Here is a 12,955-nt window from a genome sequence, read left to right as displayed (position 1 = left end):
CTGTCTGTTGATTGTTGTGTGGTGCCCATTCATCCGTTGTCGTAGCCTTTGCTCAGTTTCCCCAATGTACGATGCCTCCGGGCATCCTTGCCTGCAGCATATAGACAATGTTGGCTGAGTCACATGAGTACCTGCCGTGTACAAGATGGGAGGTGTTCCCACGTGTATTGGTGGTATCTATGTCCACAATCTGACACGTCTTGCAGCATCCACCGTGACAGGGTTGTATGGAGTTGTCCTAAGAGCCGGGCAGTTTGCTACGAACAATGATCTGTTTGAGGTTTGGCGGTTGTTTAAAGGCAAGTAGTGGAGGTGTGGGGAAGGTCTTGGTGAGGTGCTCATCCTCATTGATAATGTGTTGCAGGTCATGAAGAACATGGCGTAATTTTTCAGCCCCTTGGAAGTACTGAACAACGAAGAGTATCCTGTCAGTTGCAGCCCGTGTCTGTCTCCTGAGGAGGTCATTACGGTTCCTTGCTGTGGCACGTGGGAACTGGCGGTCGATGAGTTGAGCATTGTACCCCATTCTTGTGAGGGCATCCTTGAGTACTTCCAGGTGTCCGTCACGTTCCTCCTCATCTGAGCAGATCCAGTATATACGTAGGGCTTGTCCATAGGGAATGGCTGTTTTAATATGTTTTGGGTGGAAGCTGGAGAAGTGTAGCATTGTGAGGATGTCTGTGGGTTTGCGGTAGAGTGTGGTGCTGAGGTGTCCATCCTTGATGGAGACGCACGTGTCCAAGAATGAGACAGACTGTCAAGAGTAGTCCATGGTGAGTTTGATGGTGGGATGAAACTTGTTGATGTCACTGTGTAGTTTTATCAGTGAATCCTTGCCATGGGTCCAGAGGAAGAAAATGTCATCAATGTACCTGGTGCACAATGTTGGTTGGAGATCCTGCGTAGAGAAGAAGTCTTGTTCGAACCTGTGCATAAAAATGTTGGCATATTGGGGTGCAAATTTGGTCCCCATGGCTGTTCCGTGTGTCTGGATGAAGAATTGGTTATCAAAGGTGAAGACGTTGTGATCGAGGATAAAGCGGATGAGTTGTAGGATGGTGTTTGGAGACTGGCAGTTGTTGGTGTTGAGTACTGAGGCTGTTGCCGCGATGCCATCCTTGTGGGGGATACTAGTGTAGAGTGCGGAAACATCCATTGTGACGAGGAATGTTCCTTTTTCGACTGGTCCATGGGTGCTGAGTTTCTGTAAGAAATCCGTAGTGTCGCGATAGAAGCTGGAGATCCCCTGTATAATAGGTTTCAAGATGCCTTCCACATAACGAGAGAGATTCTCACAAAGGTCCCATTGCCCGACACGATGGGACGTCCCGGTGTGTTGGCTTTGTGTACCTTTGGAAGGCAGTAGAAGTCGCCTTCAGGAGAAGTACGTGGGTTGAGGGCGCGTAGGGAACTCTGAAGGATTGGATCCAAAGTTCTGATCAGTGTGTTTAATTCTTGGGTGTGTTCTTTGGTCGGATCAGCTGGTAGTTGCCTGTAGTGTTCCTGGTTGTTCAGTTGTCGGTACACTTCCTTGCAGTAATCTGTTCTATTCTGAATGACAATGGCTCATTGGAAGGTCATATTACGGCTTTACAGGACATTGGTTAGGCCATTGTTGGAATATTGCATGCAATTCTGGTCTCCTTCCTATTGGAAAGATATTGTGAAACTTGAAAGGGTTCAGAAAAGATTTACAAGGATGTTGCCAGGGTTGGAGAATTTGAGCTATAGGGAGAGGCTGAACAGGCTGGGGCTGTTTTCCCTGGAGCATCAGAGGCTGAGGGGTGACCTTATAGATGTTTATGAAATTATGAGGGGCATGGTTAGGATATCCATACTATCCTAGGGAAAAGTCTTTTCCCTGTGTTGGGGGAGTCCAGAACTAGAGGACATAGGTTTAGGGTGAGAGGGGAAAGATATTAAAGGGACCTAAGAGGCAACTTTTTCACGCAGAGGGTGGTATGTGTATGGAATGAGCTGCCAGAGAAAATGGTGGACATTGGTACAATTGCAACATTTAAAAGGCATTTGGATGGGTATATGAATAGGAAGGGTTTGGAGGGATATGGGCCGGGTGCTGGCAGGGGGGACTAGATTGGGTTGGGATATCTGGTTGGCATGGACAGGTTGGACTGAAGGGTCTGTTTCCATGCTGTATATCTCTATGACTTTATGTCTCCTTGGCCCAATGGCCATCTAATCAAGGTCACATTATACTCTGAGATAGATTAGATTAGATTACTCACAGTGTGGAAACAGACCCTTCGGCCCAATAAATCCACACCGACTCTCCGAAGAGCAATCCAACCAGACCCATTCCTCTACATTTACCCCTTCACCTAACACTACGGGCAACTTAGCATGGCCAATTCACCTAACGTGCACATTTTTGGACTGTTGGAGGAAACCGGAGCACCAGGAGAAAACCCAAGCAGACATGGGGAGAATGTGCAAACTCCACACAGACAGTTGCCTGAGACAGGAATTGAACCTGTGTCTCTGGCGCTGTGAGGCAGCAAGTGCTAACCTCTGTGCCACCAATAATCTTCTTCGCTGTCCACTACACCTCCTGTTTTGGCATCATCTTCAAATTTACTAACCGTACCTCCTATATTCACATCCAAATCATTTATATAAATGATGAAAAGCAGTGAACCCGGCAATGATCTGTGTGGTATACTGCTGGTCCGAAAACTATCCCTCCACCGTGATTTTCTGTCTTCTATCTTCAAATAATTTTGCATCCTATGAAGTTCTGATATCTGTGTTTTTGCATGTGCGTACGTGTGTGTGTGTGTGTTAAAGTTACAGTACAGAACAGATAGTGTTCTTCATAATGCTAGCATACTGTACTCAGCCTAACCGAAGCAGGTAAAGAGAGAATGTAATGGATGTTGAGGAGTTGAGAGAGAGCCAGCAGCCTCTGGAGGAAGAAGATGAGGACAGTGAACAGGAGAAACGTCTCCTTCAACATGATAGTGCAGAGCAGTGTTTGGTGCAAAAAGCCAGACAGAACTTAATTGACTCTCACCTCCAACTGACATGAATTATGTGCAATGATCATTCCTTGACTGTAAATCTGCTGTTGCTCAAAAGGAAAACAGCCCAAACTGATGTTAAGCCAATTACTTGATGATAAGACAATTCTGTCCTCTATTTTTCTAGGGTTAGGTTGCATCTTCTTCCAAAGTTGCAACAATCAATTTACTTGGGTAAATTCCCACAGAAATTAATGATAAATGAATGCATGTCATCAAAATTCACTACTACTGTCTAATATATTGGCCTGGGATATATAGTTTAAGCAGCACTTGAACTAAATAACGTGGTGAACAATCTTTCCTTTGACATCAACACATTTAACATCAAAGCCTGATTCTACTTATTGCCAGAAAGATTATGTTTCTTTTCTTTCACAAGGACCCTGAGATTAAAAGGACTGTATTTATTCCCATTCTTAGTTGCTCTGGGAAATGTTGGGTCTTCTCTTTACCTTGGTCCAGTTCTTAATCTGAGGCATTATAAGAATAGCTTGACAACTCTGATGCACAAGATTCAGCAACAAACTTGAAATGGTATCAGGGTGGATAACTATTCTTTCTGGTGTACTCAGTTATATCTTAACACCACTTGGAATGAACTAAACCCTTGGCAGTTGGAAACTCATGAGGACACTTAGTAGGATCACTCATTTGGCACTCTCTAACTCAGTCTCTTGCCCTCAGACTGTGAAACCTGGGTCATTATTCCAGACCACTTTCAATCTGATTTGAAGTAGTCAGTGAAATCTGGAAATGCAAACCATAAGACGAGATATATGCTGCTAGATATCTAAATTCATTACATTTAACCTTGCAAACCACATCAGTGCAATATAAATTGAAGCCTGTACCCTATTATAGAAAGTCTCTTGGAATGTTTGATTAATGTTATCATGCTTTAATCTTAGCTAGGCTTATGAGATAACAGTTGAGTTTAATCATGTCTATGGCAGGATAGTAAAAACATTTGCTGTATGATTGCTGCAGGTTTTTATAGAAATAATCCATTTTTTGATTGTAAAATAAAATTGAGTCCACTAAGTATTTCAAATTGGTTCACAAAGAAGTTGAGCAAAATTTAGTTTTTATAGAGAATCTAATTTCTCCTACTGCAGCTCTTAAGTATAAAATGTATCAAGACAGTGTGACATAGAAGCTGAATGTGTTTGCTGCTCCTGAAACCTTTCATATGATGGAAAGTAAGTTTTCCTTTATTTCCTGATTGGGCATAATTGAATGGAAACTAAACTGGGACAGTATTGATCCAGATTGAGTGTGCACAAAGTGGGGCCAAAACCATTCATTATTAAGGAATACTTGGATGAAAATTCATACATTAAACAAGAAAGGTCTTGATAGTGGTTTGAAAAATAGAAGTTCATGAATTCTGTCAGAAATTGACTTCTGAGTGTAGAACCTGTTCCTCATCGGCTAAAGTTGCAGTGATCAAAATTACACAGGAACTTCCCTCAAATTCCTTGACATCAGGCTGTTCCTACCCCCCTTGGAGAAAGTGAAGACTGCAGATGCTGGAGATCAGAGCTGAAAATGTGTTGCTGGAAAAGCACAGCAGGTCAGGCAGCATCCAAGGAACAGGAGAATCGACGTTTCGGGCATGAGAAGAAGAAGGGCTCATTTCTGAAGAAGGGCTCATGCCCGAAACGTCGATTCTCCTGCTCCTTGGATGCTGCCTGACCTGCTGCGCTTTTCCAGCAACACATTTTCAGCTCTGTTCCTACCCCCTTAAAGACTGGCGGCTTTTAAAATAGATAAAAACTGCTCAATGACTGTGAGATTCCTTTTCTTAATATCATTTCATGTTTTAGGAATTTTACTGTGGATCTGTTTGCTGAGATCAAAACATCACAGGCCTGCTGACTGTGCATGCACACAATATAAGGCTAAGTTCTGAAAATTAAAAGATAATTCTTTGTTTAGTACTTTATATGATCATTCTAAAATACTATTACCATTTGCTGGTTTATTAAAATGATCTGTTTACTGTGGATGTCAGCAAACAGATCCTCCTTTCTTATCAAGTTTATGGATTAAATACGCAAACGTGAATCCTTCATCCCTTATCTGCTTAGTGAGCTACGGCTCCCTCGCTAATATTGTCTTCATTGGGATTCTTCTCTCTCAGCTCAAACTGTCTCAATTAAAAATCCTTTTCTCTTTTTCTCTCCTGCTTCTTTTCTATATTTCTCTTTTTTGAAATCTCTCTATATTTTCTTCTCCTGCACCTCTCTTTCTTTCTCCTGCCTCTGTCTCTCATTCCTCAAATTCTCTCTTCTTTCTTTTGTTGGAATTCCAGTCCCAATCTTATCTGTTCTACTTTTAATTTACCTGTTTTAATATTCTCTGCTTTCACCTCTGAGTAATTCACTTTTTTTTTGCATTTTCTGTTTTTCTATGTTTCAGTTGGAAAACACCTCTGAGTGCCTAGCCAAGTCTTTTAATTCTTACAAAGATAATATATTTGGTTTTAAAGTTACTTCATCCTTTATCATGACAGCATTGACTTAAAGCGCTGAGATGTCTACATTTAATGTCACAGGGTCAAGAGATGCTTTTTGCTGATTACCTTTAAAAATAGTTTTTGGAAGAACAATTTATTTTCCCACTCCATTTCTTTTGTTCATCTCCTAGTCTGTATCAGTTGAGCCTGAATTTTGTGAGAGGGGTGAATTGGCTACCTTCATTTTAATTGTCCTTGTCAAACATTTAAAGTCCATTTTTGCCACAATTATAACATCTGCCTTTACTGATACAACCTTTCGTTGATCAATCTTCTTGTTATTGCTGCCATGAGGTTTTGCATTGGTGATTCTGTCCTGCACAGTGAAAACATAGTCCCTTCAACAATACTGTGTCTGGTCTTAGTGGCATCCAGATCTCTGCCATGCCCAAGAGTGATTATTATCTGACTCTCAGGAGTTTCAATAAACTCTTCTTTTACAGATTCGCTACATGATACAGCTCTGTAGAACAAAGTATCCAACCTCTCCTCAAAATTACAACAGTTTGTGACTGCTGATGTCAGTGTTATATTATCAAATCATTAACATATATACTCTCATTGCTCTTTCCAAATCACTCCTGGTGTTCCAATTGATTCCATTTTCCCTGTCGCATCATAGTAACTCTTCCAGTGTTCTTTTGAAAGTCAGTTCACTCATGTTTTACTCAGTCTTCTTCATATCCTCAAACAAACCACCAGCTACAAGATCTCTTCCAGCAACTCCTTGATTCTTAAATCTCCAAAAGATCCATCTGTTCTCGCTTTGTTTCAATTGGAAAATGACTGTTACAATCATCTTGCTTTTTCTGCTGTGGTTTATCTGCTTCATATGCCCAGTAGTATCTCTCCCTATTGCCCTCCATTGTCTCTGAATCCAACTGGGACGAGCCCAGATTTTCACCACAACAGAGACTTTGAACTGGCAAATAATTGTCAGTGCTGTTAAAGTGTCAGAAAAACTGTCACAGAATTGGCAACGCATTCTCAAAGACAAGAATGTATTTTCATAGGAGATTAGTTGATGGAATTTCAGTATTGATATTTTAAAAAATCAATTATTGTATTTTTAAAAATTGTAACATCAAGTCAGCATTCCCTCATGAGATTTACCAGTGGTCAATACGAAGTGAGTTGGCACTGATGGATAGAACAATGGAAGTGGAAAAAACAAGACGGTAGTGATGTGAAGACTGGTTTGATGTGAGTTGACTTAAAATTGTCATATAAAAGGCCAGGGTGATGGGTACACAGCCATAGGTTGTGATAAGGAAAATGAGAGGGAATGGGCAGTATGTTGAGGGGCATATGGTGCCACAGGTGATTTTGGGGGCATGAACATGTTCGAGAGGAGAGTGGCATTGAGACATGGGGTTGAAATGGATAGGGGGTCCAGAGTGTGGAGAAGATGTAAGGGCTGAGGGCTAGAGGGATATTTATAGATTTGTTATTTTTTAGTAAATATGTATTATTAATTGCTATTGATTTCACAGTCTGAATGATGTGAGGTCTTCATCTGTCAGGTAAACAATGTCTATAAGTATTACAAATTTCTTTTGTTGAGATAAAGCAGTGAATTGTTTCATAATGTTAATGCAAATATGAGGTTCAGATAAGTTGCCATAGATTTTGAGCTTTGAAGCTTCAGATCCTGTAATAGCTATATTCCTGATACTACAAAGACAGAGGAGGAGGAATGACCATGAGGAACCATGGCTGTGTGAAAGGAATGAAAGCTAGAACGTAATAGAAATTGGGATTACTGCGAAGTATTGAAGGGCTGGCTGGATTTTAACTGCGTACATGTGTATCTGCACCATAACACTATGCAAGCAAATGAGAAAAAGCTAATTTTGTTAAAATGTTAAAACAAAGCTGTAAATATTATGGTATGCTGCTGACTGTCTCTTTCCAGTATTTAATTTGCATTACTTTCCCTCATCTTACTCTTTGATTATATTTCCCATCTACCTCTTAGATTTTGGGTGTAATTTAACTTCAATTGTGAGACCTACATCAATTAAAATTATGGGCTGATTTCGAGACAGAGCCATTCTAAATGCTTTCAGCAGTTCTGATTATTTACAAGATCTATTACAGGTACAAATATGTTTTCACAAGTTGTTTAATTAGCTACTCAACAAGTACAAACTGTTTATGCATTTGCTTAGAGTATGTTATGTTCTCTCTCAGTGATTAACTATCATCTCAAATGTTCAAACTGTTACATATCAAAAGACCAAAACGACTCTCACACTACAAAACTCAATAGAGAACATCATTCTGAAGTTTTACACGCAAGAACACATAGACCTGTTAAATGTGTTGAATCCAAGACTCAAACAATTTGAAAGGTAGCTGCCGTTGAGTACTTACTTCAAAAAAACATTGTTAGCTCTGTTTACATCAATCTGCACCATAAAACAGAAGAAAATGGACATTTTTCTCACAGAAAATATTGATAACTATTCGCAAGCAGACTGAATAGAATTTAATTCCTCACTTTTCTAACTTTGTAAAATTTAATAATTGTTGAAAATACCTCAATCCAACATCTGATTCCCATATCCTCATTTGCACCAAATACTGCACTGTGCACTCATTAGCTGGCATCAGATCTAAGTCTAGTTAGGTCTTGACTTAAATACTTCCTTTGTTTTCAAGTGTCACTGTGACCTCAGTCCTCCCTATCTGTGTAATCTCCTCTAGCCTACCAATCCTCTACGATCTCTGCTCTCCTCCAATTCTGACCTCGTGTGCACCTCAGATTTTAACTGCTCCAATTTTGTTGGTTACCCCTTCAGCTTCCTCACACCCAAGTTTTGATATTTTCTCTCTAAAACTTCCCGACTCTCTTTCTTCCTTTGAGAGACTTCTAACAATCCCTTGTAATTATTGTAATCTGATTTAAAATTTATTGGTGTCATCTCTTAACTGACGTAGAAAATTCTTGTATAAATGAAATGGCCAAATGATGAATTCTAAATTTATTTTCATATGTAAGCAATCTTTTAAAGCCACAGTCGTCATACTAATGAATATTGATAAAGGAGAATGGGACAGAATTTTGAGCAAAATCGAAAAGGCATATTCACTACTCTAAACTATAGGGCTGGACATTGGATCACAGTCAGATTAATTTCCAGGCAAAATGGACATAAAATGGACACATAAGTTAAACATGTGTACCATTTTGATAAATATCTCTGCATGGTTGTCCAAGACAAGCAGTTGAAACAAACGTTCGCTCTGTTACATATGAAAATTGAAGGTCCAACAACTGCTGCAACCCTTTTTCAATTTTATTTGTGATTCTACATCACATGCCACACAATCCATATAATTCATATTCTCAGGCACTTGAAACTAAATCAGTGATCATCTAAAAGGACCTCATGAAGCTATCACCAGGGGGATAAGTACTAATGTTTTCACAATCCGTATTAAAGGAATATACCTTTCGAATTCAACCATAAATTCACAGATTACTGCCAGCAATTGCAGAGAACTTTGGGTCTTATCCCTGCCTCCCCCCACTACGATCTTGGCCATTAGCTTTTCTGGTGACCACTGTGCCTCCTCAGACCAAAAAGTTATCTTTGCTTTGTAGCAGATTCTCTGTAGATATGTGAATATATTGAGAAGAAACTGGTGCATGTATTTTCTTTCAAGGGGGTCCCATACTGTTGGAGGTTGTACCTTTCTAGAAGGTTACATTAAATCAAAGTCCTCATCAGCACTATTTTAATAGTGTACGGTGTTCATGCCAGTATTCTGGACAATATTGCTTGCTGAGGTGAAAGTGAGGACTGCAGATGCTGGAGATCAGAGCTGAAAAATGTGTTGCTGGAAAAGCACAGCAGCTCAGGCAGCATCCAAGGAGCAGGAGAATCGACGTTTTGGGCATAAGCCCTTCTTCAGGAATGAGGAGGGTATGCCAACCAGGCTAAGATAAAAGATAGGGAGGAGGGACTTGGAGGAGGGGTGTTGGGAATGCGATGGGTAAAAGGAGGTTAAGGTGAGGGTGATAGGCCAGAGAGGGGGTGGGGGCAGAGAGGTCGGGAAGAAGATTGCAGGTCAAGAGGGCGGTGCTGAGTCCAAGGGTTGGGACTGAGATAAGGTGGGGGGAGGGGAAATGAGGAAGCTGGAGAAATCTGCATTCATCCCTTGTGGTTGAAGGACCAAGTCCCTCCTCCCTACCTTTTATCTCAGCCTGCTTGGCACACCCTCCTCATTCCTGAAGAAGGGCTTATGCCCGAAACGTCGATTCTCCTGCTCCTTGGATGCTGCCTGACCTGCTGCGCTTTTCCAGCAACACACTTTTCAATATTGCTTGCTGAAGCAACATGATTCAAATGCATAACCAGGTCATTATTGTTAGTGGAATATTGCTCTGTGGAATATGTTTGCTTTGTCTCCGACACTACAAAATGTTTAAATTCAAAAGTACATCTTTAAAAGGACAGTATTTGTGCTCATTTTTAAGATTGTGGAATGCATTGTATAACTACAAAGTTTCGCTTTACAGTTTATAACCAGAAATATACAAGACGTTTCACTATTGCTGTTAAACTTCAAAACGTTTTATCTTACTTTGCTGAACATGTCATTCGCTGAATTACCAAATAGTATGACATTGCTTCATTGAGCAGATTCACTTAATCCAATTTTTCAAACTCGCATTATTTCAGGAATCAATCTATACATCACTGTTGACAGGTGCCTCACTGAAAAAAAATCGATGTTTGATTATTTTATAAGTTAATTTTTGTATCTGTTAAAGATCTTTTGATGGCTGATTGCAATCTCAGTCAGACTGTCAACTTACTCTTCACACATCGGATTATATGTCAGACTGATATGGCTTTCGATATTTTCAAATTTTCTATTTAGTTACACACACAAATCACTAAAGATTCTATGCTTCATCTTCTTACATGAAGTTAGCATTATGATAAATGGCTTTTTTTTTCAAAGAAATGTTACTTACTTTCGATTAGTGAGGCAACATGCAATATGTTTACCCACTTTGGAAAAAGAATTATCCAACTGTAGATTGATGACAAAGTGTAATTGATGACATATATTTAAAGGAAGAAACAGAAAGCATTATGCACTATTTTACTTTCTTAATGACGTGGAACATTGTGCAGCCTGCTAAATGATGGGGAAATTTGTAAAAGTGTCACAGAAATAGTTTGTCATGAGACAAAAGGAAGAGCAGACTACAAATATATTTATTGAATGGCTTCAATGTTCTAACGCAGAAGTGCTCTGAAGTCTTTGTGAATGACATAGTCATATTCTTGTGCAATAATCATATTCTTTTGCATTTCACCAAGAATGTTACAGACATCCACTTTAAAATGTTGCATGTCTAGGTTTTAAGCATTCTGAAACAGCTTTATCTCATGGTCCCCTCACTTGTACATCTAGAGATAGAATGTCAAATTATTCAACCTATCGTTATCGCAGCTCAAGCTTATGCAGGGGAAACTGTCATTTCACTTTGCAAAGAAATGTAATATCTTTGACTGTAGTAATTATACTGAAACTTAATGGATTATACAACTGTATGAAAAACATGGATCTTCAAGATGTCAGAATTATCTCACATTTTGTTCAACTGATACTTAACTAAATTCAATTCATGCTGTAAATTAAGATGGCCTACCTAACACTTTTACCAGGCTATTAACTTGCACTATTAAAAGACACAGATGCAAAGATAAAGAGACAAAAAATACTTGGGATTAATAGTTAATTGTTTGCTCATATGATTATTTAATGTAGAAAATTAAAATATATACTCAAACCCATAAGTATTCTTGTTGGAAAACTATGTTTTGTTACACTTTTCACAACATTTATCCCAAAAAAGCAGAAAAGCATGAAAGATGCGACTCCAATGCTGCTGCCATCCTATGTGAGAGTACTTCTCCTGCACTGACATTGCTGCACTAATTTCCAATCTATTAATCTTGACCAAACTACTTCCCACATTCTCCCATGATGTTGCTTGCTATGATTTAATCCTCATCATTTTCCTTATCCTTTTTTCCAAAATGATTTCTCCTGTATGGTATCCTATCACTTCAGATACTGGCTGAAATTGACTGGTACAACAACTCTTCTCAATCAGTTGAGATTGCATCGCACTGCAGGAGGTCACTAAATCACCAAGTGTTTCAAAACAGAAACCGTGGGACTCGATCAGCACAAATGGTGGTCTCTTCTCTCTCTCTACTGACAACACAAAATAGATGGGTGTCAGTTTAGAATTGATATGGTTACCATGCTGAAGGACAGATTGCAATAGAAGACCTTGTGTGCTGGATCTGGTATCTTATTTAGGAGAGAGAATTATGCCCAGCAATGCTCCAATTAAAGTTGTCATTAATAGTGAAGATTGACAGCATTCACAAACAGACAAATCTGTGCTTGGACCTATCAGTGTTTTATTATATGTAGACAGCATTTTCACAACTAACTAATTAATGAAGTCAGTGCTGAGAAATGATTGTACTAAAATTCACTGATTTCCCTTGCAAGGGAAACATTCTAAGACTACTTCAAAATACGATTGCAGATTGAAAAGCTAAAAGTCCAGTGAGGATTTTGGCAGGAATTTCAAACAAAATGGGAGAAGTTCTCCTGCTAAGTTTCCCGAGCACACTAGTTTCCATGCAGCTTCAACCCTGATATTTTCTTCATGACAACACTTTATTTTAGGTTTAATGCATACAACATGCACTCAGAAAATCACATTTTGGTTATGATGTTCTAAGTCAAGGCACTGCATTGCAGAAAATACTAGAAAGAAACAAGATAAAAAATCTCACAGAAACTGTGAAATAAATATTTTTGACTATATTTTGGAATATATGTGCATATCCAGTCACAGAGTCATAGAGTCATGGAGATATACAGCACAGAAACAGACCCTTCGGTCTAAATCGTTCATGCCGACCAGATATCCCAATCTAATCTAGTACCACAAGCCAGCGTCCGGCCCATAACCCTCCAAATCCTTCCTATTCAGAGAACCATCCAGATGCCTTTTAAATGTTGTAATCGTACTGGCCTCCAACACTTCCTTAGGCAGCTCATTCCATACACGCACCGCCCTCTGCATGAAAAGGTTGCCTTGAGGTCTCTTTTATATCTTTACCCTCTCACCCTAAACCTCTGCCCTCTAGTTCTGGACTCCCTGACCACAGGGAAAAGACTTTGCCTATTTACCCTATCCATGCCCCTCATAATTTTGTAAATCTCTATAAGATCACCCCTGAGCCTCAGGCGCTCCAGGGAAAACAGCCCAGCCTGTCCAGCCTCTCCCTATAGCTCAAATCCTCCAACTCTGGCAACATCCTTGCAAATCTTTTCTGAACCCTTT

This window comes from Chiloscyllium plagiosum, chromosome 15, assembly GCF_004010195.1.
Source record: "Chiloscyllium plagiosum isolate BGI_BamShark_2017 chromosome 15, ASM401019v2, whole genome shotgun sequence".
Classification (NCBI taxonomy): Eukaryota; Metazoa; Chordata; class Chondrichthyes; order Orectolobiformes; family Hemiscylliidae; genus Chiloscyllium; species Chiloscyllium plagiosum.
This window is presented reverse-complemented; position numbering follows the sequence as displayed.